The sequence below is a fragment of the Narcine bancroftii genome, chromosome 3 (genome assembly GCF_036971445.1).
Source record: "Narcine bancroftii isolate sNarBan1 chromosome 3, sNarBan1.hap1, whole genome shotgun sequence".
Classification (NCBI taxonomy): domain Eukaryota; kingdom Metazoa; phylum Chordata; class Chondrichthyes; order Torpediniformes; family Narcinidae; genus Narcine; species Narcine bancroftii.
This window is the reverse complement of record NC_091471.1, coordinates 69,796,647-69,821,931: the sequence shown is the minus strand read 5'-3', so window position 1 is coordinate 69,821,931 and position 25,285 is coordinate 69,796,647. Positions and strand designations below refer to the sequence as shown.

The window sequence follows — 25,285 nt, the reverse complement described above, 5'->3', positions numbered from 1 at the left end:
TCCCTGTCGTTCCACACAAACTCCCTACCTATGTACCAACAGTCTCTTCCTCTGCCTCTTCATGTGGGTTCCCATCCCCATATAACCTCCAACAACATTAGTAAACCTCTCTGCCGTGATATTTTTTCCTCCTCGAGTTCAGGTGCAAACCGTCCCACTTGCGCAGTTCACCCCCTCCCAAGAAAATGTTCCAGTGATCCATGAACTTGAAACGCTGGCCCCTGCACCCTCTCTACAGCCACACATTTTCTGCACTATCTTCCTATTGTGACCTTTCCTAGCTTGTGGCACTGGGAATAGTCCAGCAATTACCACCTTAGTGTTCCTGCTCTTCTGTCTCATTCTAACTCCCTAAACTTACTTATCATTGGTACTAATATGCACCACAACTTCTGCCTGCTCACTATCCCTCTCATGAATATCCTGTACCCACTCAGAGACATCCTGGATCTGAGCAAATGGAAGGCAACTCACTATCCTGGAGTCTCTTTTCTGGCCACAGGATCACCTATCTGTTCCCCTGACTAGCGAGTCCCTTAGGACTATTGCCCAAACTCACTTCCCCTTCCCTTCTGAATCTCAAATCTGACCATGGTGCTATTGGTTTGACTTCTGCCTGGCCCATTTCAGTCATCCCTTCCACAGGATCCAAAGGGTCATACTTGTTGCTGAAGGGAATGACCATGGGGGTACTCTGCACTGCCTATTTATTCCATTTCCCTCTCTTGAATGTCTCCCAGCTACCTTTCTCCTGCTTCCTAGGCATGCTTGCTTTACTGTAACTCCTATATATCACCCCCTCAGCCTCCCTAACGATCCAGAGTTCATTCAGTTCCATAACACGGCTTATAAGGAGCTGCAGTTGGGTGTATTTCTCATAGATGAAGTGATCAGGGATACTGCTGTCTTCCCTGACTTTCCACATTCTGCAAGAGGAACATATCCCTGCTTGGCTGCCACTTCCACTGTTTATTATAGAGGAGAGTTAGAAAATCCTGTTCTTTCCTTGTCTCAATTTTAATAACTCCACTTCAGCCTCTGCTCACCAAAGCCTCATAAAACCACTCCTACACTGGGCCTCTCTCACAATGGCCACTTCATAATGGCTGCTCCACTTAAGCTTCCCTTTCTTTTGTTGGAAAAATTTCAAAAGGACCTACATTTCCCATTTCTTTTTATATGCTTCTCTTCTCATTCACAGCCCCAATCTTGCAGGTCCCCGACCAGATTCAAAACCTGCTGGGAGATCTATTTAAAAAAAAATCTTGACAAGATGAAATGAAGCCACATTAGTAAATTTGTCAGCAAATTTCAGAAATGTGCAATAAATTGGATGTAATGTCTTGTCCTCATGAAGGCTGGTAAGCAAGTAGTCCGAGAAGCTCATTGACAAATCAAAAGGAAGGCTGCTTCAGAGGTGCATGGCACGGTTACTAGCACCAACTCCATCAGCCTCGGATGGATTTACCATGCTTAGACTCATTGCTGTTTGGAAGATTAGAATTTGTGGTAGATGCATGATATGATCAGATTGGAGGTTTGAGATTTGATGCAGATAATGTGAGTCATACATGACAAAGTGGGAGGATTGAAGGCGCAAGGGAGAGAAGTGGAAAAGGCTAAATATTCTCAGTGTACTTACCTGTAGGTGTTTCCCACTCAGCCTCCAGAGCCTGGAACCCACTCAGGCAGGTCCTCATTAACTTACAACAAAGTAAGCCTCATGATTGATCTGCTAACACTGTCCATCAAATTCCTGGAAGTGTCATTCAAATTGAAATTACATTTAATCAAATATTATAGTCCATATCATGGCATTTCTACACAAGGTGTCAAATGCATGAATGGTGGGAAGGGATTGCTGAAAGAAAATCTCAAACTTTTAAGATGCATGAGGCAAATCCAAATATCCTACAACAAAAGTTTCTTTCATGGAAATTCAATCAAGCAACACACACACTATTATTTGATCATGTGATAGAATTTCTGGGCTATTATGCTAAGGTTAGGAAAGGAAATAAATCTGAGATTTGTAAAGGAAAACTCTCTGAATAACTAATGTACAAAATTGTGTTTGGACACCAGAGTTGGAACAGCTGCAAGAGAACCAGTAATCATCTCTGGGGAAACTGGTTCCCTGTTGTGAATAGAGCTGAATGCCAGTCTACTCCCTCACAGCTGTTTAGCACGAGTGATCAAAGATAAGCTTGTCAAATATGTCACCACCCCACGATGGACGGAGTCGATATCGGATGTGGTTCTGGGAAATGAAATGGAGCATTGCCGAGGCAATCATCCAGCTACAGTGCCCACAGCTTAACGTGGATTACAGTCAATACAAAGAAACCAGAAAATATTGACAGCAGGAACAATATTGTCTGGGAAAAAAGTTCATTTCAATAATTAATGAAAGGGATCTCACACAGGGAGATTTGGAACATGTGATTGCCTGTCAAAGCAATCACTGAGTAAAGAAAGTCAATACCATGGCTAGGGTTGGAATTAGAAGTGAGAATATTCCTTTGCAGGCAAAATGTTCAAAACTAATGAATGTTGGTTAGCAAAGAAACTACAATTTATAAAAAAAACATGGAAAATTATTTAAAAAAATCAGGAGCCAAGTCTCAGGCAGGCAGGTGATAAAAGTATACACAGTCTCTCTCTGGGAAATGTGAATGCAATTATTAGGTGAATTCAAAGAAGCAGTGTTAGAATTGTGGATCGAGAAGTAAACTTTTTTCCTTTATTGCTGAAATCTGCTTGGGGGTAGGTGAGGAATTTCAAAGTCTTGCCTACCCAACTTTCCAATATCCACAGAAGTTTGAGACTGTTAAGTTTTGACATTTTAATAGAACAGTCTGTTTCCTCTAAAATATGGATTTTATTATGTTTTTTTTTGGAAGGCAGGACATCAGTTTCTCTCTAATTGGCACTCATATTAATGGGGGAAGAACAAAAGAGATAATTCTTACCAGAATTTGTCCTCTCCGTATAGAGTCTCTCAATTAATCACCATCTCATTAACATCACATAACCCAAAGCAAAATCCATGTTGCCACAACCCAATGCTACCAGCTTTATAACAATATAACTGGCCTTCTTTATGCTAATTATTTCTATTCAAAATTCATCAGTGAGAAAAATAAATACACAGAAAGGGAAAGCTTATTTGATATCAGTTACAGTAGGATAAGCCACAAATAAATACTCATTGTACAATGGTAATAATGAAGTAGCTTTTTGATGTACAATGCACTTAAATGGCAAGGTTGACTGACACTTTGAATTTTGGACAGGGGTATTTCAGAAAAAGTTGTATGCATTCCAAACAATGATGCTTCTTCTCTCAGATTTATCATCTTTTTTTCTTTGTTTTCCTCCCCAGCAGCAGACAGGATGATGCAAGACAATATTAGTTCTGGCCTTGCATCCTGTTGAACAGGCATTTTAATCAGAATAAATGAGAGAAGTGTAAAAGTGAAGTTACAAAAATTGTTTATTTCCATTCTCTTGATGTCATATATCACTCCCAACAGAGGTCTGCTGTTCAGTAACAACAACTAGCTTGAAGAACTATTTCGCTTTGATTTAATTTTCCATCTCCATAATGTCATTCTTTACATTAATCAATTGATTTCAAAACTTACAAATGGGAAATTGTGCTCCACTGTGTAAAACTGACCTGGATATTGTAATTCATCACAGTTCCATGGTGGATATGTTTTGGAATAATCTTTCATCCTGTGTTACCTCCGATGGATCTTTTGTGGTCTGAACAATTGTCTTGTGGCAATTCAGTGAAGAGTTGTGGTCATTTGAAAGTACCCAATTTTGGAAAGCATGTAACTTTCCTGAAATTTCCTTGGAAAGGGAGGGAATATAATGGCTGCATGTCTCAAGTAGAAACAGATTATAGGGAAATGCATCTATGAGCAATTGCTTTGGAGGGCAGGGCCCTTGGCACTTGCTAACGTGGTGCCTTTTGCTTTGAGGGGGAGGCATCTGCTATGGCTCAGAAAATTCTCAAATTGAATCGTGTAAGGTGAATCATATAGAAATCATTTTCTGACTTTTAAGCAGTTACTTGAGTAGAGAGCAAAACCTATTATTAAGCCTAAAGGTGTTACAAAGCAGTGAAGAATAAATGTCATTAAATCAAGCAAGCTCAGGCCAAAAGTCCAAGAAATTTTGATTAAAAAAAACCCACCTAAAATTAGATAGTGTTCCAACTTGGGAAGACAGGGCTGGAGAAACACAATCAGTCAGACAACATCCATGGGTAGAAATAAGACCATAAGAACAAAAGACATAGGAGGAGAAATAGGCTCTGCCTGATCTATTTTCCCACTGCTCGGCCTTCTTTCCATAACCTTTGATGCTCTGGCTAATCAAGAACCTATCAATCTCTGCCTTAAATATACACAATGGCCTGGACACCACAACTGTCTGTGGCAAGAAATTTCACAGATTTATTACTCTCTTGTGAAAAAAAAAATCCTCCCCATTTCTGATCTAAGTGAATGCAGTTCAATCCTGAAGTTGTGCTCTTTTGTCCTAGACCTTCTCACCATAGGAAACAACATCTACTCTGTCCATACCTTTTAACATTCAAAATGCTTCATTGATATCCACCTTCGTTCTCCTAAATTCAAATCAAGTGCAGGGCAAGAGATGTCAAATGCAGCTCATAATAATCCTTTAATTCCCGTAATCATCCATGAGAACCTCATCTGAACCTTCTCCAATAATAACACTGCCCAGGAATAATCCAGAGATTACAACCTTGGAGGTTTTAAATTTCAGCCTCTTTCTTAACTCCCTAAACTTACTTTGCAGGACTCTGCTCCACTCCTTCCTATGTCATTGATACCAATATGTACCATGATCTCTGGATGTGCATCCTCCCCTTTAAGAATATTCTGCACCCACTCAGGGACATCCTCAGCCCAAACACCTAGCAGGAATCACATGATCCTGGAGTCTCTTTTGTGGCTCTAGGATCCACTATCTGTTCCTCTGACTCAGGGTCAGCATCAGAATGAGTTTAATCAGGGGGCATTAGTGTAACCATGGGAGGGGGGAGGTACAACCTGATGTTCGAAAACTCACTCAGTGAGGGGGGGGTTTGAGAGAGCGAAAGAGAGAGAGCGAAGAGAGAGAGCGAAGAGAGAGAGCGAAAGAGAGAGAGCGAAAGAGAGAGAGCGAAAGAGAGAGAGCGAAAGAGAGAGAGCGAAGAGAGAGAGCGAAGAGAGAGAGCGAAAGAGAGAGAGTGAAAGAGAGAGAGTGAAAGAGAGAGAGCGAAAGAGAGAGAGCGAAGAGAGAGAGCGAAAGAGAGAGAGCGAAAGAGAGAGAGCGAAAGAGAGAGAGTGAAAGAGAGAGAGTGAAAGAGAGAGAGCGAAAGAGAGAGAGCGAAGAGAGAGAGCGAAAGAGAGAGAGCGAAAGAGAGAGAGCGAAAGAGAGAGCGAAAGAGAGAGAGCGAAAGAGAGAGAGCGAAAGAGAGAGAGCGAGAGCGCCAGGAGGTGGGAAAAGTTGGAGAAAAATTTATCAGCAGTCAACCAATCGATTTGCCTAAAAATGAGCACTCAATGGCACAAGGACAGCTTCTTCCCCACTGCCATCAGATTCCTGAATGATCAATGAACCAAAGACACTGCCTGACTTTTTGTGTACTATTTTTTAAAGGTTATTGAATTTGAGATTTAGTTGCCATCACAGAAACATGGCTGCAAGGTGGGCATGATTGGGAATTAGGTATCAGATAATACAAAAACATAAACAGGAAGGTAAAGGAGGTGGGGTGGCGCTCTTAATTAAGGATGAGATCAGGGAGATAGTGAGAATGGATGCAAGATCTAAGGAGCAGAATGTGTAGAGATTAGGAATAGTAAAGGGGGAAAAATAATTGGTTGGAGTTATGTATAGCCTACAACAACATTGTGGAAGTAACCTCACAAAAGAACATCAGATGGCCACCTTCTCCACAACAACTCTGGATGGGACTTAATCCCTCCCCCAACAATATCCGAAATGCCATATCTGTATCTGTTTACCCTGAGGGTGGCCACAGTAGCAGATGATACAGATGAAATGGGGGATGGAGGGAAGGGTTAAGTGTTATTCCTATTGCGGTCAGCACAAAAAACTTGGATGAGGGCTTGGGAATGCTTTAGATTAGAGCAGGGAGACGAGGTGATGTGTTCAAATATGACTTGATGTGATCATGTATAATTTCTACCTTGGTGGTTATAAGTTGAGTTAATTTTGGGGAAATGAAACCATGCTTTGGAGGACAGACTGAGTGCATTCACTTGCTCTGACCTATCTATACAGATGTGTCATCCAGAATCTCCAGTTTTGACAGAGGGAGAGAGAATGTTTAGGTACTACTGCCTGCACATATTGCACTAACATCTTCAATAGCAGGGAGTGCAAAAGAAAATCTTTATTGTGCAAAATTTATACTTTCCTTTATTTCCTTAGTTAACCAAGGCTGACTCTTCCCTCTCTTACTGCCATTAGTTTTAAACAGGAATATATTTTGTTGAACACTGTAAAAATACTTTTTAAAACTAGTTTATGAGATATGAGCCTTGCTTGCAAGGCCAGAGGTTACAGGAAAGTATAAAGTTAAAAACTCATGTGTACAAAATAGCCAAAAGTAGTGGGAAACTGAAAGATTGGGAAAACTTTAAAAGGCAACAAAGGTCAACTAATTGAGAAATAAGGAAAGGGAAGAAGGATTATGAAGGTAAATTAGCACAAAATATAAAAACAGACAGCAAAATATTATAAATATATAAAACAGAAGAGAATGGGTAGAGTCAACAAAGGACCGTTGGAAGAAGACCAAACCATCACTTATCTAGGGATTCTCTGGTGTTTCTTTAATTTCAAAGATAAACTTTATTCACAATTAAAAAAATGTATCCAAAGGAAAACAATGGCTTTTTATGTTCTTGGTGTCGTACACTCCATACATTCCTATTGACATTTAGTCCATATATTCGACAAGTACACAAGCTACATTAGCTGTCGTACACTCCATACATTCCTATTGACATTTAGTCCATATATTCGACAAGTACACAAGCTACATTAGCAACTGCATTGAAGATGTCACCGAGATCATATGCTACACAACTAGTGCCAAGCAGAAACCACGATTGGATGCAGAGTTCTGTGCACTTCTCCAAGTTCTAGATGGACCCTTCAGGACACGAGACAAGTTAGCATCAAGATCAGCCAGGGATGAATTCTCCTGTGCAATCCAGAAGGCAAAGCATGGGTACACAGAGAGGATCCATAGTCAGCTGTTCGACACTGGGGTCATGAGGTACATGCGGCAAGGCATCCAAATAATAACAAATCATAAGAAAACATTGTGGGTCAACGACAACTTCCTCCTGGACAGACTGAACATCTTCTAAGCACAGTTCGACAAGAAGAAGTCGACTCCAAAGAAATTTCCATCTCCTCCTGAATCCTAGCCAATGTGAACCCACACAAGGCAGCAGGACAAGACAACATACCTGGTCAGGAACTGGAGCTCTTTGCATCCCAACTGACAGAGGTTCTTATGGGGATCTTCAGCATGCCATCACAGTAGAATACTGTTCCAGTTTGTTTCAAGGCAGTCATTATCATTGTGGTACCAAAGAGGATGAAAGTAACAGGCCTCAATGACTATCACCCAGTGGCACTGACCTCTACCATTATGAAATGCTTCAAGTGTCTGGTGATCGAACACATCAAAGGGCACCTCTCAGAGATGCTGGACCCATTTCAATTCACCTATAGAAAATCGTTCCACTGAAAATCCCTCCACTCTGGAGAACAAGATCTCATATGCCAGGCTGCTTTTTATTGGCTTTGGCAAGGTATTTAATGCAATCATCCCTCAGAGACTGGTGGCAAAGCTGTCCTTACTGGGTCTCAATATTCTTCTCTGTAATTGAATTCTAGACTTCCTAACAGAAAGACTGCAGACTGACCGGGTTGGCAGCAGAACGTTGAGCACCATCTCGCTGAACATTGGTGCACATTAGAGCTGAATGTCCAGTCCACTTCTGTTCACGCTGCAGACCCACAACTGCGACACTGCAAATGCAACAGAGTCATCAAGTTTGCAAATAGCTCGACAGTTGTTGGCCTCGTCAGCAATAACCATGAGTTGAAATACAGAGAGGAGGTGGAAATCTCTTGAAATGGTGTGAGAATAACAAACTCTTGATGTGAACAAGACAAAGGAGATGATTGTGGACTTCAGGAGAACCAGGGTCAACTATCCTCCATTACACATTACTACCTCAGTAGTGGAGAGCACCAAGTTCCTCAGAAGCCACTTAAGAACTGATCTATCCTGGACACACATCTCCTCACTTGTCAGGAAGTTGCAACAACAACTACACTTCCTTGGTAAGCTAAGGCAGACAAAGCTCTGACCATCATTCTGTCAACTTTCTACAGGACTCTATTGAGAGTGTCCTGGCCAGCTGATCAGTGTGGTATAGTTGCTATAGAACAGGGCTGGCCAAATGGCAGCTCTCAAGCCACATCTGGCTCCTTGACATGAATGGTTGGCTTGTGGAGGCATTTTGGCTGCATAGTGTTAGTGGGCATGACTTGTGATCACGTGATCATGGGACATGGAATTATCAGAGTGTGATCCAGGTCTCCCACCCATCTGAACTCCTGAAGCCCCAACCACCTGCCCACTGAAGCTCCCGACACCCCGGCTGCCCGTCTACTGAAGTTCCTAACCGAAACTCCTGATGGCCTGATCACGGAATCTTGGCAAGGCCCCAGCTGCCTTTCCACCCATTGGAGCTCCTGACATCTAGAACGTGGACTTAAAAACCCAGTCCCAGCCAGCCGACTGCTGATCCAAGCTCCCGACATCTCGAACGACTCAGGCACTTAGTACATTATATATACATCTTTCTTAACATTTATACAAAAGTTTTGTAACAAAATGTGCATGTAAGAGTAAATAGGTACATGTAATTTTTTTTCATGTCTTGCACTTCTCATATATCTGAAGTTTATCATGTTGTTCTGACACTTAAAAATGTTTGGCCACCCTTACTGTAGAGAATTGGGTCAGAGGTACTGTAAATCTACAGGACCATAAAAGCAGCAGAGAAGATCACTTGGGTCTCCATCCCCCACTTAGATGTGATTTACTGGGATTGTTATCTAAAGAGGGCACACAAAATCTGGGAGAACCCCTTGCATCACACACAGAGCATCTTCCAGCTGATCGCATTGGGAAAAAGATACTCAACTATCAGAGCCAGAACCACTAGGCTGAGAACAATCTCTACCCACTGGCTGTCAAACTGCTCAATGACTGCTAAAACAACTTTACGGGACTCATGAATAATATTTTAATATATATATATATATATATATATTGTTTGTCTGAATGTAGATTTTGCACCATGGACCAGAGATGCTGTTTCATCGGGATTTGTACTAATACAATTAGAAGACAAATAAACTTGAACTTGATATTTAGATTTTGAATATTATAATGTAGGTCATGGCACAGTTAGTAGCACTATTTTCCTGAATGGAACCTTTATACAACAACTTTACCTGCTACACTTGCAATGTAATAGAGGGTTATTCACAAGTGCTGGTGTCCATGCAAATGAATGTAGTAAACACAGTGAGATGCTGGAGGAACTCAGCTGGCCTTTTCAGTGTCTATAAGAAACAAAGATATATCGCCAACATTCTGAAAAGGCAGAAGAAGGATAGATCAGAAAGTCTCAGAATTCAAACAATGGGGGAGGAATCCAGACCAACAAAAGCTGTTAACTGGATATGATAAAGGTCTATCAATGTCTTATACAACTTCAACAATCCCTTGCTACTTATCGGTTCTCACCGAAGCCTGTTGAGCCAAGGCCTCTGATTCAGCCCACACTGATGATGACCACTCCCTCGATGATCACTCTGCTACACAATCTTTTACTTTTATAGTGATACTCAATTTCTTCCTTCATGAGATACTTGATTTAATAGATAGTTGCATTAATTGCAAAATAAAGATCATGTTTAAACTGGGCGAGGCCTCAGCAAGACTTCTGTTTACTGTTCTGGAGAAGCTAGAAATAATTTTAGGCTAAGAATTTTAAAGATTATCCTGCCAGAAATCTTCAAAGTTTTGAGTGATTTTGATACAGCAAGTTATGAGGAATACATTTTTATTCCATTAAGTTGGTCAGGGTAACAAACTTAAAGGAATTGCCAACTGCAGATACTGGAATCTTGAGCAAATAATGAGCTGCTGGATGAACTCAGAGGGTCAGACAGGATCCCTGGAGAGAAATGGTCAGTCACTGTTCCAGATCCAAAGCTTTGACTGACCATTTGTATCCATGGACACTGCTTGACACATGAAACCCTCCAGCTTCTTATTGTTAAAAGAATAATGCTGAAAATTTGGAGATGTGAAGAGTTTTCTCTAAGCATTCATATTCAGATGTCATCAGAACTTTCAAAGGCAGTTAAAAGGAAACTAACATGTATGACTGAGTGGTATTGACATGGCCATTCAACATTATCTCAAAAAGTTGACAAAAACACATCTGATACAAGCACTCCAGCAATTTACATTTAAAAGTACAGAAATGCCGCATGGTAACAGGCCATTCCGGCCTCCGAGCCTTTGTCGCCCAATTGCACCCAATTGACCTACACCACCATAGGTTTTGAAGGGTGGGAGGAAACAAGAGCACCCTGAGGAAATCCATGCAGACACTGGAAGAATGTACAAAATCCTTACAGACAGCACCTGATTGCAACCCCTTGGTGCAGCTGCATTTCTGACCAGTATTTCTCTCTCCACACATGCTGTCTGACTTGCTGAGTATTTTCTGTTTTTTTTCTAACCCTCAGAACTTTCACAATTTGCAGTTAATTTCTTTTCTAAGAAAGCAGGGAGACTGAAAACATCCTGTCCACAACTTACAGTCCATTGGGTCTGCCTTGATCTACACATTTGAAAACACAATTTCTATAGATATTTAAACAAGACCTTGTGGCGGCGCACTCTCTCATGGCGAACCGGTCCCGCGTGTAATGCCAAATGGCAGGGCAGCCATGGAAAGATGGCGCTGTCAGGGTTTCTCCCTGCCTCAAGTTTCCACTGCCTGGGGCAGTGATTATGACGTCACAATTCACGAGGTGACTGAGCTCATGCTGCCCTTAAAAGGGCGTGCGCTGAATATGAATAAAAGCTGTCATTAATGACTCTCAATGTGGTGGCTGAGTCTTTCTTGGCTGTGTCCAGCACGACAACCTCACCCATTTTCCATTCACATTCCTGAGAAATATGTAAGATGTTAGCCCTTTTTTGTGAATAACGTGTGTTGGAGTAGGCTTGGCTGCAAGCATGCAGAGAGATATATAGAGTTACAAACAGTTCTCCATTTAGACATGCTGAAATGATACTAATGCAACTAGTAATTACAGTAGCATGCCAGATCATGATGAACTAAAGATATTTGATATTTCTCTGTATAAACTTTCTCCAGTATTCTAGACAAAGAAACAAATGCTGATAATCATAAAGGATACAGAGCCAATATCATAATTAGGTCCATGGGCGTGGTCGATTTGAACTACTGATCTGGTTTTGCAATGATCAAATTTAAAGCAATCATGATACACCATCTCAATGATTAAAACTGTCAGGCTTCAGCTTTCAGCCATATTTGATTTAAAGTTATAATTCTAATAACCAAGACAAGAAAGTGATAAAATAATAACACCACTGTTCAGAGTGAATGAATGAAATGTTTATTGCATCTAAATATTGCAGAGATATGACAATCAAAAACTAAAAGTCTTACAGCAGCTTCCCAAGCACAGAAAACACACCAAAAGACAATTGAACTATAATTATAATTTTAGATTTTTTGAGAGTCACGTGTACCTTTGCAAGTTTATTGGTGTAGGAATATCTCATTAGGAGGTTTATCAGGGCCTCCAGGAATAAAAACAAAACTGTAATTGGATATTTATTAGTTTTCTGAGATTTGCAAGATCCAGAAGTTTCAAGGAAAATGAATTAAGATCCAATAAACATAATGAGCAAGTCATGGTTCCAAATCAATTTGGAGATTTATGTTAATATTGATCAATTAGATCTTTAAAGAATGATGTTAATGAATGCATAACAATGAAGGCATAAAATTACCAAACACAAAGCTACTAAAATCTGAGACTAGAGATGGCAACAAGTGTGTTCAACTCCTTGATTAAATTTGTTTTAAGTCTAATGCAGTTCACAGAATTGACATATTGTACAATGGAAAATTATATATTTCACAAATGGCATGCCAACATTATTCAAGCTTTCAAAAGAAACAAGGTAATCTCAGAATCTCTGAGAATACTGTTTTGCTGTCAGAAAAGATCACAGAACAAGTTGTTAATTGTGTGACCTCAGCAAATGTGTGACTTCCAGCCCAAGAATTAACCAAAGAGATTACATGGTGTTATCCTTGGCTGCAGAAACACTCACCTCAAATACAAGCTTGAAAACTGGCATAAAAGAACAAGTCTAAAAAGCTATTTGTCTATAATTTCTTCTCTGTGGCACAACAATTTTGGGAATCCCAGTGCAAACCCAATTGCTAAACATGAATGCCCTGAACATATTGCACAGTTTCAGTGATTTCTTCCAAACACAACACATATGAGTGCACCATAAGCACAAGCTCCAGGCTAAATATGTGGTGACACTGCTTGGTGTGCAATCCACATTGTGACAACAGTTGCTTTGTTGCTCATAAGGCATGGTTTCCAATTCTGGCAACATCCTTGTCAATTTCATCTGCACCCTCTCAACATAACCATATATCTTCTTTTCTTTGGCTTGGCTTCGCGGACGAAGATTTATGGAGGGGTAACGTCCATGTCAGCTGCAGGCTCATTTGTGGCTGACAAGTCCGATGTGGGACAGGCAGACACGGTTGCAGCGGTTCAAGGGAAAATTGGTTGGTTGGGGTTGGGTGTTGGGTTTTTCCTCCTTTGTCTTTTGTCAGTGAGGTGGGCTCTGCGGTCTTCTTCAAAGGAGGTTGCTGCCCGCCGAACTGTGAGGCGTCAAGATGCATGGTTTGAGGTGATATCAGCCCACTGGTGGTGGTCAATGTGGCAAGCACCAAGAGATTTCTTTAGGCAGTCCTTGTACCTCTTCTTTGGTGCACCTCTGTCACGGTGGCCAGTGGAGAGCTCGCCATATAACACGATCTTGGGAAGGCGATGGACCTCCATTCTGGAGACGTGACCTGCTCAGCGCAGTTGGATCTTCAGCAGCGTGGATTCGATGCTTGTGGCCTCTGCCATCTCGAGTACTTCGATGTTAGGGATGAAAGCGCTCCAATGAATGTTGAGGATGGAGCGGAGACAACGCTGGTGGAAGCGTTCTAGGAGCCGTAGGTGATGCCGGTAGAGGACCCATGATTCGGAGCCGAACAGGAGTGTGGGTATGACAATGGCTCTGTATACGCTAATCTTTGTGAGGTTTTTCAGTTGGTTTTTTTCCAGACTCTTTTGTGTAGTCTTCCAAAGGCGCTATTTGCCTTGGCGAGTCTGTTGTCTATCTCGTTGTCGATCCTTGCATCCGATGAAATGGTGCAGCCGAGATAGGTAAACTGGTTGACTGTTTTGAGTTTCGTGTGCCCGATGGAGATGTGGGGGGGCTGGTAGTCATGGTGGGGAGCTGGCTGATGGAGGATCTCAGTTTTCTTCAGGCTGACTTCCAGGCCAAACATTTTGGCAGTTTCCGCAAAACAGGACGTCAAGCGCTGAAGAGCTGGCTCTGAATGGGCAACTAAAGCGGCATCGTCTGCAAAGAGTAGTTCAAGGACAAGTTGCTCTTGTGTCTTGGTGTGAGCTTGTAGGCACCTCAGATTGAAGAGACTGCCATTCGTGCAGTACCGGATGTAAACAGCGTCTTCATTGTTGAGGTCTTTCATGGCTTGGTTCAGCATCATGCTGAAGAAGATTGAAAAGAGGGTTGGTGTGAGAACACAGCCTTGCTTCACGTCATTGTTAATGGAGAAGGGTTCAGAGAGCTCATTGCTGTATCTGACCCGACCTTGTTGGTTTTCGTGCAGTTGGATAACCATGTTGAGGAACTTTGGGGGGCATCCGAGGCACTCTAGTATTTGCCAAAGCCCTTTCCTGCTCACGGTGTTGAAGGCTTTGGTGAGGTCAACAAAAGTGATGTAGAGTCCTTTGTTTTGTTCTCTGCACTTTTCTTGGAGCTGTCTGAGGGCAAAGACCATGTCAGTAGTTCCTCTGTTTGTGCTAAAGCCGCACTGTGATTCTGGGAGAACATTCTCGGCGAGACTAGGTATTATTCTCAATATAACCATATAACCATTTATGGAGCGGAAGCAGGCCATGTTGGCCTTTCAATTCCTCACCGGTTCACTGATTTTGTGCGCCCTCTTCAGCATCCACATCTTTCCTGTAATTAAGTGAACAGAACTGAACACAAGTGGGGTCTAACCAAAGTCCGTATAGCTGTCACATTACCTCATGGCTCTTGAACTCAATCCCATAGTTAATGAAGGCCAGCATACCACATGCCTTCTTAACAACATTAACAACACTATTTTTACCCTCAGAATATTTTCCGCTATCTTCCCCACTATTTATGTGGACTGCAGGTTTAAAGTTACCAGGCATTTCCTAGCAGTTTTCTTTGAAAAGAGGGACCACCTTTGTTGTCCTCCAGTCACCAAGTACGTCACTTGTGTTCAGCAAACATTTAAAAACTTCAACAAGGATGCGCCAATCCCCACCAATCTCTTCCCTTACCCCCTGCAGCAGCCTGAGATAAAACCCATATCATCCTGAAGATTGATCCATGTTTAAGCTTGCCAAAGCTATTTATGGAATTCTGCACTAGACTTTCACCTACGCTCCTTTGAATTCTTCCAATTCACAAGTCTGTGAATACTGATTCAAGATCTCAATTACACTTTCTGGCTCTACACATAAATTGCTCCTTTAGTCCTTAATTGGTTCTAATTTTCCCCTGTTAATTCTTTTGTCCTTAATAGAATGAATTTGGATTGACCTTCATCTTGCTCAACCATCTGGAGCTGGATGTCATCGTAAATGTGGTGGGCGGAATGGCCCATTTTTGGATCTGTGACTCCATTCTCCATCCACTCTGATCTGTGTTTTGGCTCACACCACAGAGACCTACTACCTATCAGACTATTCTTTAAATAATACATGAGTCTTGGGTTCGAACTGCAGCTAATTGATAGCTGGTTTGGTATTTTACAGAGATTATTAGCAGAATATTTTTGCAAAAAATGAACTGGTATTATTCTGTGAATCCATGACCTTATACTTTGCTCTTGAACAGTCAATCAAACAGTATCGATCAAAGTTATTCTACCTATCAAATTAGTGTTTGCTCTTTGAGAAAGCTACTAATCTCATCATTTTCTCTCTCTCTCTCCTCATAACCCTGCAACTTTTTATTTCTTTGGATGTACTGTACTCATTTGCATTTTGAGGTTACAGTGGAGCAGGCAGTGAAGATACTTAACTCCTAATGCTAATTATGACTTATATTGATGATAGCAAAAGAGGCAAAACAATGCAAATGTTCATGGTTTGTGGTATGGCTGATCTTTTCCTTGGCTGGTTGTGAATCCCAGAGGTCATGAATATTAGCCGCTGGCTGCACATGTCTGCAGTACGGAGCTAAGACAATTAATCAGGTCTGTAATATCTTTTATTTAATATCATATATATATAATATATATACACACATACACATTAAAAATGTAAGAACAAGAAACATATACTAGACAGATACAAAGAAATAACTATGTATCCTAGAATAAAAATGAATGTCACAACTAATGATAAATAAACAGACAGAATTCAATATTATATTTCTTGTTCCTGCAGAAAATAAAGAAAAAAAGACTGTAACTACTAATCCTAAATCTATAGACCCTAAACTAAAACAAAAAGCCGCTGGGATGCCAATAACCACTAAAAGGGTAGCAGTAACGGTACACTGGTGAATTGCCTATATGTAAATTAGTATGTTCAGGAAGAGATTATAAACATTTGATATGTTATATACAAAATAGTAAACCACTGTATTATTCATTAAACATTAAAATATTCCATAAAAGTGTGCAATATTTTATCAAACTTAACTTCAGTTATCAAAACATTACATCTAATCTTCTTGAGGTTCAAGCATGATAAGGTTTGGGTCATCCATTGTGCATAACTGGGAGGGATAGAGTCCTTCCATCTTAGCTAATACATCTTCTAGCCATTAAATGGCAAAAGCTATCACATCAAAATCCAACACCGATAATTGACTGTTATCTATCACTACACCAAATAAATCTGTAATGGGATGAGGTTGAATAATAACCGAGAAAATCTGAGAAAATGCATAAAAATTTCCCTCCAATACTGATCTAATGCTGAACAGGACCAAAATGTATGAAATAAGGAATCAACCCCATTACAACATCTGTCACATGAAGGCTTGATAATTGGACAAATCTTAGCTAATTTATTTTGGATAAATATGCTATATGAACTATCTTGAATTGAATAAGTGAACGACGAGCACAAATGGAAGAGGAATGGACCAATTTTAAACACTTGGTCCATAAATCCTTAGAAAGAATAGTTTGTAAGTCACTCTCCTAAGCATTCTTCATTTTATTTATAAAAAACACAATAATTTTTAGAAATTAATCCATAAATGAATTCTATTAAAACCTTTGGACAATGATTTTATAAAAAAATGTCAAAACAATTACTATCATGGGAGAACATAAAAATAGTAACTTAGTTTTGCAGAAAATCTCTAAATTGTAAATATCTAAAAAAATGGAAATTAGGGAGATTAAATTTATGTGACAAATGCTCAAAAGTCATAAAGCAGCAAATAAGTCAAAAAATGAAGTGATATGGTTTTCTCTCCATTTATGAAAAACGCGATCAAGGCAAAATGGAGGAAAAAATAAATTATTAATAATCGGAGCAGGTAAGAAAAAAATTTGAGTTCAAAATAGCATCTGAATTGAAAACAAATTTGTACAAATTTTTTGACTACCGAGCTCCCTATTAATTTATTTGCCTTTACCAAAGAAAATGGAAGGGAAGCACCAAGAAGTGCAGCCAGAGCAAATTGTTAAAGCCCCAGCTCCATGATGTCCATTCTGGGCAGTCCAATTTATCTATGTAATGAATCCAGAAAATTATATATTTAATATTAATAGCCCAAAATAATGTCCCAGGTTAGGCAAAGCAAAGCCTCCAACTATTTTTGATTTTTGTAAATAAGATTTATTCAACCTTGGGATTTTGTTGTTCCAAACATACAAAGAGTTCATATATTCAAATGATTAAAAATAATCTTTGGTTTAAAACTCAGAAATGGCTGGAATAAATATAAAAACTTAGGTAGGACGTTCATTTTGATGATATTAATTCTACCAACAAGTGACATAGAAAGGGGGTACCATTTAGATAAGGTCTCTTTCACCTGTGTAAATGGAGGACTGAAGTTTTCATTGAAAATATCATTAAATATCTTCAAAACTTTAATCCCTAAATAGGTGAAAGATCCTCTCACTATTTTAAATGGAATACTATCATAGATAGGAACAGAACCATTCAAGGGAAAAAGTTCACTTTTGTGCAAATTAAGCTTGTAACCTGAAAAAATACAAAAGTTTGCTAATAAGTTTAATATAGCAGGTATAGAATGATCCAGATGTGAGATAAACAATAACATTTTTATCAGCATAAAGTGAGGCCTGTGATATCTTCTGCGTGGTCTGAACCTTCCCAGAAAATCAGCACTATTTTCTCAGGGGAAGGAGGTAGCATGTGAGATATTTCAGCCTAATTTCTAATTCTTTGCTCAGTTTGATTGCTCACCTTTGACTCCTGTCTCTAATTTGGTACATATGTCCGATCTTTATTGACTATTGGTGACATCCTTAATATATTATCCCCATTCGGAGAAAGCAGACAACAAAATGTTCACTCTAAGCCATTCTTTGGTGCTATTGGAAAGATTGATTGCAGCATAAATAAAGAACTAATATGTTAACATTCAGCCAGTGAAGAAAAAATAATGCGATTATCTCAAAGCATTTCATTTTCATAAAATGTTATTCATAGATAGTCATGCAAGTATATTATGCAATAAATTATATAGCTATAATTTTGAGATGATCTTTTTTTTAATTGGGTGTTGGGGAAAGTATTGTAATTGTTGATCATTTTCACCAAGTAACCCATGGAAAACTGTTTCCATTTGAAAACTGGACATTTGGAATCTGAAATATGGGAATTGGAAATGTGCCTAGTAATGGTTTGCACAGTTGGTGTAGTGATAAGAGCAATGCATTTAGAGCACCAGGGATCAGGACCAGGGTTCGAATCCCATGCTGTCTGTAACGAGTTTGCACCTTCTTCCCGTGTCTGCATGTGTTTTCCCCAGGGGTTCCAGTTTCCTCCCACTGTTCAAAATGTACTGAAGGTATAGATTAATTGGGTACAAATTGAGTAGCACAGATTCGTGGGCTGAAAGACTGTGCAGTATCTCTAAATTAAAAAAAAAATTACCTTAGTCTGAGCAGCCTGTAGCAATCTGGCATTGTGAAAAGGATGAGCAGGGCAGGAAATACAATTCCTTGTCCCAGTTGAGCCATAGACCATGAAAGCACGTTCCAGACTGACATTTCAAATTTATTGTCAGAGAACATACATGACATCACATACAAGCCTGAGATTCTTTTCCTGCAGACGAGGCAGAATTACCAGTTATTGGTAGTGCAAAAAAAGGTAAACAAATAAAAAACTGATGATGCAATGTAGAGAGAATTTTAAAAAATCAATAAAATGCACAAATAGGAGGCCCTTAAAAGAGGTCCCTGATTGAGTTTGTCATTGAGGAGTCTGATGGTGGAGGGGTAGCAGCCATTCCTGAATCTGGTGGTGTGGGTCTAGTGGCATCTATACCTCTTTCCTGATGGCAGCAGTGAGAACAGAGCGTGTGCTGGGTGGTGTTGATCCTTGATGATTGCTGCTGCTCTCCTACAGCAGCATTCCCTGTAGATATAATCAAGGACTTCTGCAATGCTGGAGGGAAATAATTATGGAGGCATTGTAATTTCTCCTGTCAGCCTTAGTCTGGAATATACTTAGTGACTGAGCCTTGACAGAAAATTCCAAAGATTCCCAACTCCCTAGGCGAAGAAATTTTTTGTCAGTTTAGTCCTCAATGACCAGTTTCTTTTATTTAAATTTTTAAAAAAATTTTTACACTATGAACCATACTAACTAAAATACACACAAACATTTTCCTTTTGAATATACACAGTATCATTTTCTCCCCTTTTCCCCCCCTCCCTTCCCTCCCTCCTTCACCCACCCCCATCCCACCCACTCAACGTTCAACCTATATGATACATTAAACCCATTAAACAATGTCATCACACAATGAAAATAAACAAGAAATTTGTGTCTTCTACTTTTACATACTGGGTCAGTTCATTTCGTCTTCTTCTCCTTATGTCATTTTAGGTGGTGGAGGTCCGCGGTAGGACTTCTCTGCTGTGTTCCACGTACGGTTCCCAAATTTGTTCAAATACTGTGATGTTATTTCTTGAATTATATGTTATGTTTTCCAATGGAATACATTTATTCACTTCTATGTACCATTGCGGTATTCTCAGACTATCTTCTAATTTCCAGGTTGACATAATACATTTTTTTGCTACAGCTAGGGCTATAATAATAAATATTTTTTGTGCTCCATCCAAATCGAGTCCAAGTTCTTTATTTCTTATATTACTTAGAAGAAAGATCTCTGGATTTTTTGGTATGTTGCTTCTTGTGATTTTATTTTTATTATTGGTGCAGAATCTCCTGGCAACAGTTATCAGACAGGAACAACATTAATTTTACATCACTTGGTTAATAATTATCAGGTAAGTTGCAGATTCATTGGTCACCACTTTATAATATCTGTTTATCACTGTAAATGAAAACAATAAGGTCAAGAGAAAACAAACATTTAAAGTGAAGTCAAGGTGTAGTGTGCTCCAAGGCACTGAAGGCTGCAGAACAAGTGCTGATAAATTAAGATTAGTAAAGAGGTTGTTTAATGGTGGCAAAGGCTCAGGAGCTGAATGACTCAATGACATATCCTAATTCACTAAGATCCATGCACTGCAGACAAGCACTCAATTGGCACTGGATATTGTGCTGAGAGAAACCACTTTTTGCTGTTCAAGGTTTATAACAGGCATTTCTGCTAATTTTTTCTGACTTTCCAGTGTGTAATGCATCGAATGACTCAAAGACTTGTTGACTCAAACCAAAGGTTTTATTAACAAAAGACTGGAGTATAGTACATTGAGGTCAACCAGTCCAGACTGACCTGGGACTGATTAGGAACAGCCCTTTATGACCTGCCAGTAGGTGTGGCTACAGCTCGCAGCCATTCACTATCACTATATATAAATATATACAAATATATACAGTAGTGATAGGATCCCATACTATCACATTCACCCCTTCTTTAAGAACTGACCCCAGTGAGAGTAAAAAGGAGGGGGGGTGTATAGCATGAAGGGGTTACGGGCTGTAGCGGTTGGGTGGCCTGATTGTCCGACGTGATCGCCGTGGCACTGGGATCAGTGTAGTTGTTGGGGTATCATGACTAGGGTCCCTGAGTGTGGGTGCAGTTTTGCCTAGTCCACTGTTGTCGTTCGCCATATGCTGGTCCAGTCTACTGCCGTCATCATCCGCGAGGTGCTGCTGGTCCTGTTGTCCTGGCATGTAACCCAGGGGAGGATTGGATGAAGGTTGGGGTTGGAATGTGACAATGTTAGATCCGGCTTGGGCCAGGTCCCTTACCGAAACTGTGTCATCCCGCCCATCCGGGTACTCGATATAAGTGTAGTGTGGGTTCACATGTAACAGCATTACCCTGTCAACTATGGGGGTTATTTTTCGAGTACCGGACGTCTCAGCAGGACAGATCCAGGGCCCATCAGTCAAGCTGGTGTAGTCATTCCCGATTCTGACTTCCGTGGGAATGAGAGCATACGTTTGTGCGGGGTAGCATTGGTGGCAGTGCATAACAGGGACCTGATGGAGTGTAGGTCATTTTGGGGGGGGCATCTTGCCAGCGAGTGGGAAAGAGTGATCGCTTTCCAGACAGTGGCATTCTCCCTTTCGACCTGCCCGTGCTGGTTGTAGCTAGTGGTCCTGCTCGAAGCAATACTGCGTTCCAAAAGGCACTGCCTCAGCTCCCCAGACTCATAAATGAGGACCCCTGATGACTGTGGATGGAACTGGGGTACCCAAAAATGGCGAAGATGCTGTGCAGTGCATTTATGACTGTGGAGGCTGTCATGTCAAGGTAGGGGAAAGCAAGTGGGAAGCGGGAGTACTCATCGATCACCGTGAGAATGTAGGTGTTATAGTTCATCGACGGTAGGGGCCCCTTGAAGTCCACACTGAGATGTTCAAAGGGCTGGGTGGGTTTAGTGACATGGGTCTTCTCGGGCTGGAAGGAATTGGGCTTGAACTCAGCGCATACTGGGCAGGCTTGAGTCATGGAATGGATCTCCTCGACCGTATAGGGCAGGTTGTGGGCCTGCATGAAATGTGCAAACCTGGTGACCCCTGGGTGACAGAGCTCCTCATGGAGTTTCTGCAGCCTGTCCAGGCCGGTACAGAATGTCGTAGTTAAAGGTAAAGAGTTCAATTCTCCCCCTGGCAATCTTGTCGTTTTTGATCTTACCCCGCTAGTTGCTGCTAAACATAAATGAGACTGTGCGTTGGTCAGTCAGCAGTGTAAAGCGCCTGCCAGTGAGGTAGTGTCTCCGATGAGGTACGGCTCTACGATGGCCTGGGCCTCCTTCTTGACAGAGGAATGTCAGCTTTCTGGGCCCTGGAGGGTCCTAGAAAAGAAGGCGACAGGCCTATTGGCCTGGTTTAAGGTGGCTGCCAGTGCATTGCTCTCTACCTGGAAGGGTATCGATTTGTCTATGGCATGCAGAGTGGCCGCGGCGATGTCCAACTTAATGCGGTTGAAGGCCGCTCTGGCATCCGGTGACAAGGGGAAGGAGGTGGACTTAATGAGTGGTCGTGCCTTGTCAGCGTACTGTGGGACCCATTGGACGTAGTAGGAAAAAAAACCCCAGGCAGCGTTTGAGAGCCTTCTGGGTTTGGGGCAGTGGGAGGTCCATGAGAGGGTGCATGTGGTCGAGATCTGGCTTTACCACCCAGTTTTCCACCACTCAACCTAGAATTGTGAGACGAGTAGTCCGGAAGACACACTTCTCAAAATTCTAGATCAGATTCAGCCATTTTGAGGTTTGGAAGAATTTGTCAAGGTTGGCGTAGTGGTCTTGCGGATCATGCCCACAGATTGTGACATTTTCCAGATATGGAAATGTGGTTGTTAGGCCATTCTGGTCTACCATCTGGACAATCTCTCGCTGGAAGACTGCGACACCATTTATGACACCGAAGGGAACACTGAGGAATTTGTACAAATGCCCGTTCGCTTCGAAGGCCTTGAAAGGGTGGTCCTCTGAGTGGATCAGGAGCTGGTGGTAGACTGAATGAAGGTTGATAGTAGAAAACACATGGTATTGGCAATCTGATTCACCACATCTGTGATTCATGGAAGAGGGTAAGCATCCAAGAGCGTGAAGCGGTTGCCTGTTTGACTGTAGTCAACCAGCATCCACAGCTTCTGCCCGTTCTTCACAACTATCATCTGCGCCCTCCAGGGACTTGTGCTGGGCTCAATGATGCCCTCGTCCAGTAGTCTGCGCATCTCACTTTTAATGAATTTCCTGTCCCCGAAGCTGTACTGCCTGCTTTTAGTGGCAACTGGTTTCCAGCCAGGGGTGAGGTTGGCGAAGAGTTCTGGAGGAGAGTCCCGGAGAGTGGAGAGGCTACAAGTGGAGCGCTGGGGCACGGACACTGGCATGGGCTGTCACTGGCAGGAGGTCTCCGGGGTGGAGTGGTGGCAGACAGAGAGCGGAGAGTGGAGACCCCCATAATGAAGTAACACCGACTCAAAATGACATTGAAAATCCAATCCCAACAATACTGGAGCACATAGTTGAGATAGGACCAGCAACATAAACCCTGTAAATCTCTGCTGCAATTTTGTCAGTGCATGCACAAGCTCTACCCAATAACCTTAGTGCCTGGAGGTAGGCTCTGTAAGACTCATCTGGCTACTGCCTCCTGGTCCAGCATGTGTCTGGAATAGACTTTATTCACAGGCTGCTCGTAGAGTCCTTTCAGCATGTTCATGGCAGCCATGTAGGAGGACGCATCCTGGATGTTTTCGTAGACCCTCGTGGACCCCATGGACATAAAAACAAGCAGTTTATCAGTGTCTTCCTCCATGATGGGGTCTGAGCGCTGCAGATATGCCTTGAAACACCTCACTCAGAGCCTGAAATCACTCTGGGCAGTAGCCAACTGCGGGTCAATGCTGAGGCGTTCTGGTCGCAGCATTCGCTCCATCCGTTGAAGCATTTTGTTTATAAAATTGTAGCACATCGAATGACACAAAGATTTGTTGACTCAAACCAAGGCTTTTATTAACAAAAGACTGGAGTGTAGTACATCGAGGTCGACCAGTCCAGATTGACCTGGGTCTGGTTAGGACCTTTATGACCTGCCAGTGTATGTGGCTATGGCTCTCAGCCAATCACTATCGCTATATGTAAATATATACAAATATATACAGGGTGATAGGATCCCATACTATCACACAATGGTAAGATAATTTCAGCATCATTGCATTGTACAAATGATCTTCCATCTGCTGTCACCATTAAGATAAAACTTCACGTGATTCATCTGAACTGCTTTTGTGGGGTGCCGTATAAAATGGCTTCAAATCTAACTCCATATTGATGACACATTATAATGTGTTAATCAGATGCGAGAGGCTTTAGAATCTCCTGATGATCAACCATGTAGATCCTATACAAACTTTCCTTCCAAGGAAGAGGTGGAGCTAATAACTGGGATCATTTTCCTGAAAATGAGAAAAAAAACTATAGATGGTAGAAACAAATAGAGCTGAAGATACTCAATAAGTCAAGCAGTGTCTGTGGAAAGAAAGACAAATGGATTTAATAGCCTGAGGGGGAAGACTTGAGGTTCCAAAGCCATGTTGCAGAAATGGTTCAGGTGATGGTAAGAAATAATAAAGACAAGGTGGGAGTGATTTTCAGGCTCTCAAAATGGGACCTCGGAACATAAAAAATCATGTTGGAAATGTGCAATGAGAATCGTGGGAGATCAGAAACTGCACATAAACTGGAAAATTCAGATTGGGCAATGTAGATTTGATGAAAATTTCATAATTTCAGAGAATCTTTTAGAACAGGGTGGTGCAACAGGGATCCAGGTTTGACCTTGGGGACTGTTTATGTAGAGTTTTCAAATTCTGCCTATGATAGTGAGGGTTTCTGACAGGTGCTCCTGTTTCCTTTCACATCCCAAGATTGTGTTGGTATGTATTTGGCTACTGAAAAGTTACCTGCTGATGTTGGTGACAAAATAACTAAATGGTTGTGGATTTGCAGGTGAGATAGAAGAACGAGCTGGGCCACAAGGAAATAAGGATAGGGGAAATTAGGCTGATGTGATTGGTCCATTGGGAGATGGCATTGATTTGAAGGGATGAATGGCTAGGGTGTCTCAAAGTATCGCTATGTCCTGAAATCAACAGAATACATGCAACAAGAAGATTAATTAATGATCTCCCATTAAGGCATCCATTGGCAACAGTGAGCATGATGTGATTGAACATTATATTCAAATTGACAGAGGTAAGTGGGTCCATGGATAGTACTTTAAACTGAGCTGAGGGCAATAATGACAGTGCAAAAGCAGAGCCAAAGGGCCACACAGTAACATAGCAGTTAGTGCAGTGCTATTACAGTACCAGTGACCCAGGTTCAAATATGACCAAAAAGGAGTTTGCATGTTCTCCTCATAACCGTATGGGTTTCCTCTGGGTGCTCTGGTTGCTTCCCACATTCTACAGATGTACGGGGTTAGTAGGTTAATTGATCATGTGGATATAATTTTGTGGCATGAGCTCATGGCCAGAAGGGCTTGCTACCATGCTGTATCTCTATGAACTATGACCTATGAATAAACTAGTTAGTTACCTTAGGGATGAGTTAGTTGAGACAGAGAG

General features: G+C 41.3%; 2 long non-coding RNA genes across 12 annotated transcripts in view; one reads left to right on the top strand and one right to left on the bottom strand.

The window, feature by feature from the left end:
• Positions 1-11,167, bottom strand: part of LOC138757237 (uncharacterized) — a 107,697-nt gene extending 96,530 nt beyond the window's left edge. For 7 of the 10 annotated variants that reach the window (XR_011353447.1, XR_011353445.1, XR_011353452.1 and 4 more), the window contains exons 1-2: positions 11,045-11,167; positions 9,598-9,708 (exon numbers count right to left, since the gene is read on the bottom strand). This is a non-coding gene — a long non-coding RNA (uncharacterized lncRNA). Of the gene's footprint in view, positions 1-9,597; positions 9,740-11,044 lie in introns of all 10 variants that reach the window. The other 3 variants (XR_011353448.1, XR_011353449.1, XR_011353450.1) reach the window with 2 other exon arrangements.
• Positions 11,168-11,295: 128 nt separating this feature from the next.
• LOC138756134 (uncharacterized) overlaps positions 11,296-25,285 on the top strand; it is an 80,399-nt gene continuing 66,409 nt past the window's right edge. For both annotated transcript variants that reach the window (XR_011352785.1, XR_011352784.1), the window contains exons 1-2: positions 11,296-11,343; positions 19,954-20,021. This is a non-coding gene — a long non-coding RNA (uncharacterized lncRNA). The remainder of the gene's footprint in view (positions 11,344-19,953; positions 20,022-25,285) is intronic.